The sequence below is a fragment of the Ovis canadensis genome, chromosome 1, assembly GCF_042477335.2.
Source record: "Ovis canadensis isolate MfBH-ARS-UI-01 breed Bighorn chromosome 1, ARS-UI_OviCan_v2, whole genome shotgun sequence".
NCBI lineage: Eukaryota > Metazoa > Chordata > Mammalia > Artiodactyla > Bovidae > Ovis > Ovis canadensis.
Genome location: NC_091245.1, coordinates 100,536,328 through 100,542,327, shown reverse-complemented (window position 1 = coordinate 100,542,327; position 6,000 = coordinate 100,536,328). Strand labels below are relative to the sequence as shown.

At 47.7% G+C, this 6,000-nt stretch overlaps 1 non-coding gene across 1 annotated transcript; it reads right to left on the bottom strand.

The window, feature by feature from the left end:
- Window positions 1-14: 14 nt before the first annotated feature.
- On the bottom strand, window positions 15-87 carry TRNAV-AAC (transfer RNA valine (anticodon AAC)). Its single transcript has one exon. It is a non-coding gene; the product is annotated as a tRNA-Val (tRNA).
- Between the last annotated feature and the right edge of the window lie 5,913 nt (window positions 88-6,000).

The following is a 6,000-nucleotide window of genomic DNA, read 5'->3' as shown; positions in this document are numbered from 1 at the left end:
TGGAGGAAAGTGACTGTTTCCGCCCGGTTTTGAACCGGGGACCTTTCGCGTGTTAGGCGAACGTGATAACCACTACACTACGGAAACCACACGACCATGTGTATCTAGTGACATATTCAAGAACTGCATGTTTGAACACAGCTGACCTTCAAATTTTCAAAGGAAGAGGACTCTGAAAACACAGGCAATCCGTCAGGCAAGGATCTGCAGTTCCTGAAAGGGCCTGATTTAGGGTTCCTCGCCTCTCCCGGGGCGAGGTCCCTGTGTGCCAGCTTTGCGCCCAAGAGCAGAGGTCGCCTCCCCTGACTCCCCAGTTCTCAGAAGCCTCGGGAGCGGGGGGAGTAAGGTGCTTCTGAGCCCCAGGTGGCCCCACGTCCGTCAAGGTGGACACAGCCCTTCCAGAGGCAGATCCAGTGCCTTGGAGTCCCTTTCATGGCACCAGCGGGGACCTGGCTCGATGCTTCCAATCCCACTCGGGAAACAAAGGACCCGCCCTCCCCTCTGCCCCGCCTGACCCGTGCGCTCCTCTCTCGCAGGCCTTTCACAGCAGCGCTTCTCTGGCGCCGCCTAGCACCGGGGGTTCCTCAGATTCCTGCCTCTGTGGCTGATGCTAGTCCTCTAGTTTCAGTCCAGACTTGCATCACGCTTTCACGTTTAGCAGGAACCGCCACAAAGACTGAGGCTCGGGTCATTGGTTGAATTCCTTTGCCTCCCAGGCCCAGCAGAAAGCCGCAGAGGAGCCAGGCGCGGTCCACGCAGATCTGACCGTCTTCATTCCAAACTTGAGATTCTTCTTGAAGGACCGCTTTGTTTCACATTTGACAATGTCTGAAACGCCTCTTGTTTTCCTTTTATAATTTTGCTGTTCAACAGGTCGTGGAGCGCGAATTTAAGAGAGGTAAAGGCGTTTTGTTTTGTTTTGTTTTGTTTCGTTTTGTTTTTCAGAAAGCCGGTGTCTTCAAGGGTCTTCGTATTTACCTCACCGCTGGCAGAGTTTCTTTTCGCTGAAAGGTTTTAATGCAAGGTTGTCTGTGTGTCTGTCTGTCTCTGGTTTCCTTTAGCAGTAGAGCTTCTCAATTTGGGCATGCATGTGCCTTTTCCTCCAGCAGCGGCTTTCCTCCTTTTCTCAGTGCGGCGTTGCCTTCGCGTCTGAGGTTCACGGGCTCAGACCGCGAGGCAGGCGCGGGCCGCATGCGCACCGGCCCCCAGGCCGCAGGGCTCCTCCTGGTTCCGCGTGGACTCCGAGTGCGGTCCAGAGTGTGAGCGCGACAGCACCTCGGGCGCGCTAGAGGCCTGAGTTCCCAAAGAGGCGGACTTGAAAAGGGCTTTAGATCAGGGCGTTTCTCGAGATTTCGCCTTGCTTTCCACCCCTGCAGGTCCTAGTTTTCACCTCCCACGTCCAGACAGAGGAGAGGATTCATCGTTTGCTGTCGCGTCCGGCATGCTGACGTCCCACGTGGACGGGACGAGGGTGAGGTGGTCCTGTCCCCGTCAGGGCGGACGCACAGGGGACGCCCGAGGGACCACAGACACACGGCTCCCTGCAGCAGAAATGGTAGGCACAGGGCTTCGGAGCCGGCGAGTGGAGCGCGGAGGGGACGGATCCATCCCCTGCCCCCGAAGGTGTGACAAAGAGCAACGACGCCCGCCCAACCCCTGGATCAGAGGTTCAGCGTCATCCAAGAACTGGACAAGGTAGGCTCCGCAGGTCGTGAGGGAAGACCTGGAATCCAGGTGTGGTGAGAGGTCAAGCTCTCTTTCTGAACCTGTTAACTTGCGAAGCAGGGGCCACTTGGTTCTCAGCTGGTGATGGGCGGGTCCATCTACTCCCTGATCTTGACCTGATTCGGGGCCTCCCGTGATAGCGGCTCGAGGACCGGCTGCTTTTCCTCCTGGATCAGCTCAATCCGCAGAGCCTGACCCTCTTCATCATTGTGTCCTTGGCTGGAAACCGCGGTCTAGAGTTGAATTCGTTCCCTTTTGTTCTCTGACTCAAATCAGATTGTCCCGCGGGTGTGCTGGGGTGAGGGAAAGCGAAGTGTCTTCACAAGGGACGAACTTCTTGGTTTTCAGAGAATAATAGGTGTCACAGGTAGAGACGATGTAGGGCCCAGATGAAAAGGTGAGGGGATATCAGGCGGTCAAAGTATCCTGCAGTCAGCTTTGTCCTGTGCCCTCCTTGGATTCACTGACTGTGGCTTGTTCTACAAGGTGACTCAGAGCAGAGAAAGATGGGCTGGTTGTAGGCCCTATGGAGCTTTCCGGTTGTAAGGAACTGTTCCCCAGTTTCTTCAGTTCAGTAGTGATCCAAGGACAGCAACACATCAGGCTTCCCTGTCTCTCACCAAACCCTGGAGTTTGTTCAAATGCATGTGTATTGAGTCGGTGATGCCATCCAACCATCTCATCCTCTGTCATCCCCTTCTTCTCCTGCCCTCAATCTTTGCCAGCATCAGGATCTTTTCAAATGAGTCAGCTCTTCGCATGAGGTGGGCAAAATATTGGAGATTCAGTTTCAACATCAGTCCTTCCCATGAACACCCAGGACTGATCTCCTTTAGGATGGGCTGTTTGGATCTCCTTGCCATCGAGGGGACTCTCAAGAGTCTTCTCCAACACCACAGTTCAAAAGCATCAATTCTTCTGTGCTCAACTTTCTTTATATCCAACTCTCACATCCATACACGACCACTGGAAAAAAACCAGAGCCTTGACTAGACGGACCTTTGTTGGCAAAGTAATATCTCTGCTTTTTAATATGCTGTCTAGGTTGGTAATAACTTTCCTTCCAAGGAGTAAGCATCTTTTAATATCATGGCTGCAGTCACCATCTGCAGTGATTTTGGAGCTCAGAAAAAGGAAGTCTGCCATGGTTTCTACTGTTTCCCCATCTATTTGCCATGAAGTAATGGGACTGGATGCCCTGATCTTAGATTTCTGGATGTTGAGCTTTAAAACAACATTTTCACTCTCCTCTTTCACTTTCATCAAGAGGCTCTTTAGTTCTTCCTCACTTTCTGCCATAAGGGTGCTGTCATACATAGCATCAATAGTGTATATAGGTAAATCCTAATTTCCCAATTCCCCGAAATCCCCTTTCAGCTTTGATATCCATACCTTTGCTCTTTACATCTGCTTTGCAAATAAGAATCACTGGATCTTTGTCCTGTGAGCTCTAGCTGCCTTACTCTCCACCAATATTCAGCTTCATCTCCAGAGTCAAATGAAAAATTGACCTGAAATCCACCTCTTGGTGCCCAGCGTGGGAACTCACTGAAAGCAGGAAGGTGGGCCCATGATAAGACTCATCTTGTTTGTTTGTCACCTCTCAAGGCTAGCTATCCTTTGCTGCCTGATTTCCAGTGTCTTAGAAATCAGTATTTCAGGTTTTTTTCTCTTTTTTATTCCTTTGGGAGTGGGACAAAGGTGGAGAGTGAGATTTGGAAGGAGGGTTAATCTGATTTCTGTCACTGCACCTTTGCTAGAAACTGAAGGCATCTCTTCATGTTCTTAGTTTTCCCTAAAGAGATGTGCTAATTTATATTCCAATGTATTTTGCCGACTCAAGGAAAGAGTCTTTTTCTTCACGGTCTTGCCATCACAAGAAATTGTCAATACACCTGTCTGTTACTCTAACAAAGGGATTTGTGCCCTACTGACTCAACTTAGCGGGAGGTACAACAAAAAGACAATGTGTACATTTCCCAGAGACTGCACATATTCAGCAGCTAAGCTTCCAAGCTGATTGGAAAGTATTCTAATAATTGTAACTGTTTTCAGTGGTGACCAAGTCATTGAGTCCAGACAAGACCAGCCAGAATGACTCTGGAGAGCCTCTTGCAGAGCAGCTTATGGATTACAGGAGTTAAAAAAAAAAAAAAAAAAAAAGGACCCCACTGGTCCCAGACATTTACCCTCTTCCCTTCATGAGTTGTATTTTGGCTTTGGATGGATGCACACAATCTAATGAGGGGTCTCCCTCCGGTATATGGGCGCATTTGCAAGCCCGAGACTCTCTCTGTATGATATCTCAACAGTATGGGGCTACATCTGCAAAAATTATCTCATTTGAGACAAATTGTTGCCAGCTACAGAAACCTGCACCTATAATACATCTTGTACAAATCTGGATCCTTAGAGCTCCTGGTTCCCCTTCCACCGATTCCTCAGTTGAAGTTGGTGATGAAAGAAGAGCTCTTCAGAATTTCCGTACTCAGTCGAGATGTCTCTAGGTTCTAGGACATTTCTCTCTGCCCTTTTCTCTCCCTTTTGGAGTTTGTGCCTTTCTGTCCCTTATACTCTAGACCTCTGTGGATCTTACCCACATTCTGTCCTCTTCATCAGTTTTCTGGAACTGTGCCTTAGGAGTCCTTCAGTCAGCAAGCACTTACTAGGTGCTCACCAGGTACCAGGCCCTTCTCCTGGAAAACTGCTGTATCAGGAGTAAAGTCAAGGTCCCACTCCTTGGTCCCTTCACACCAGGAGGCATCAAAAATAAGATACACACACACACACACACACACACACACACAAATAAGAATCACAGCAGGAGAACAACCTGCCATGTTCTTCTCAGGTTCATCTGCCAGCAAGCACCTAAGGACCCCAGCAGTGACTAAAAAAAGAATTACATACCACATGGGAAAATGGGTGACTTGAGATCTAGAAGGCAGGTAACTAAGAATCAGGATTTTTTTTTTTTTAATAAAGGAGTACTTTAGGTAAGCAATAGGTCTTAACTTAGAGAGTCCATGTGTTGTACTCTTCTTCAAGTGATGTATGGCTACATTCAGGAATATCTCCTAAACGTACCAACACATTCTCTTTAGCTGGTAATGGAGAGCTCTCCTATAAAATCAAGAGCTGCCCTATAAAAATAGGGGCATTATTATTTCTACTTAATTAGAAATTCTCCAGGCAAAGATTATACGTTAATTGAACAAATTTAATATCAAAGAACTTATAGTTAATGATATATCTTCAAATCGAGATTGGAGCTGAGTCGTGTCTGGTAAATGCTGCTTAGAATCACGCATTAGATGACACCTAAAAACGTTGACCCCAAATTGAAAGGGGAATAATTAAGTCACTATGATTTCTTAACTCAAAAGACTTAATCCTGATTTAAAAGATATTATATGGTATATTTAATTTACTGGGACACATAATTTTAAATTTTATAAATAATAAATCTGAAAGGAACCATGAGGTAGTTTTTAGACCAAAATTATTAAAGTAGTGTGGTGTATACCAAGAGTCATCTCTGGGAGCATGACAGGACAAACATTTTCTATGTACTTATACATCAACTATTAGAATTCTCTAGCGTGTTAAAAGTATTCGAGAGTCATCCTTATTATCAACTTGAATTTTATTCTTGTTTGTAGCATGGAGAGCACTAATTTCTCTAAAGCTAACCCTTTTTTATATTCCTGAGTTACATTTCAGCAAAACAAAGTTAAAGGAAAAAAAAAAAAGACCCACGTGGTTGTTATTCACTGAGATAGAAAAGGTGCTTCAGAACTCCGCTTTGGATAGAGGCTGAATGACATACATGTGGGAAAGCAGGGTGCCTCTGTGCTTGAAATCAGACTGGGCCTGGGACTGGGTCAAGGCCAGAACACAAGACTAAGCATTCTTGTCCTAGGGCAGCCACCCAACCAACAGCACCCACACAGCAGTTCTGGGAAGCTTTTGAGAATATTCCCCTCTCTTTGCAGCATTTCCCATCTGGTTCTCCATCCTCCAACCACAGGGAAGGTTACTTCCCCTCTGTGTCCTGACAGAACACGTTATGCTCCCTGCAGGGCACGGGGAGCCAGGCAGGAGCCAAGGGGGCAGCTGCACTGCCTCGATGGGTTTCTAGCAAAGGAGCGTGGAAATCCCATGGACAGAGGAGCCTGGTGGGCTAGAGTCCGAGGGGTCGCAAAGAGTTGGACAAGACTCAGCCAGTGAGCACGAGCACCAGGCCGTTCCACCACTCCGACGGACCCAAAGCAC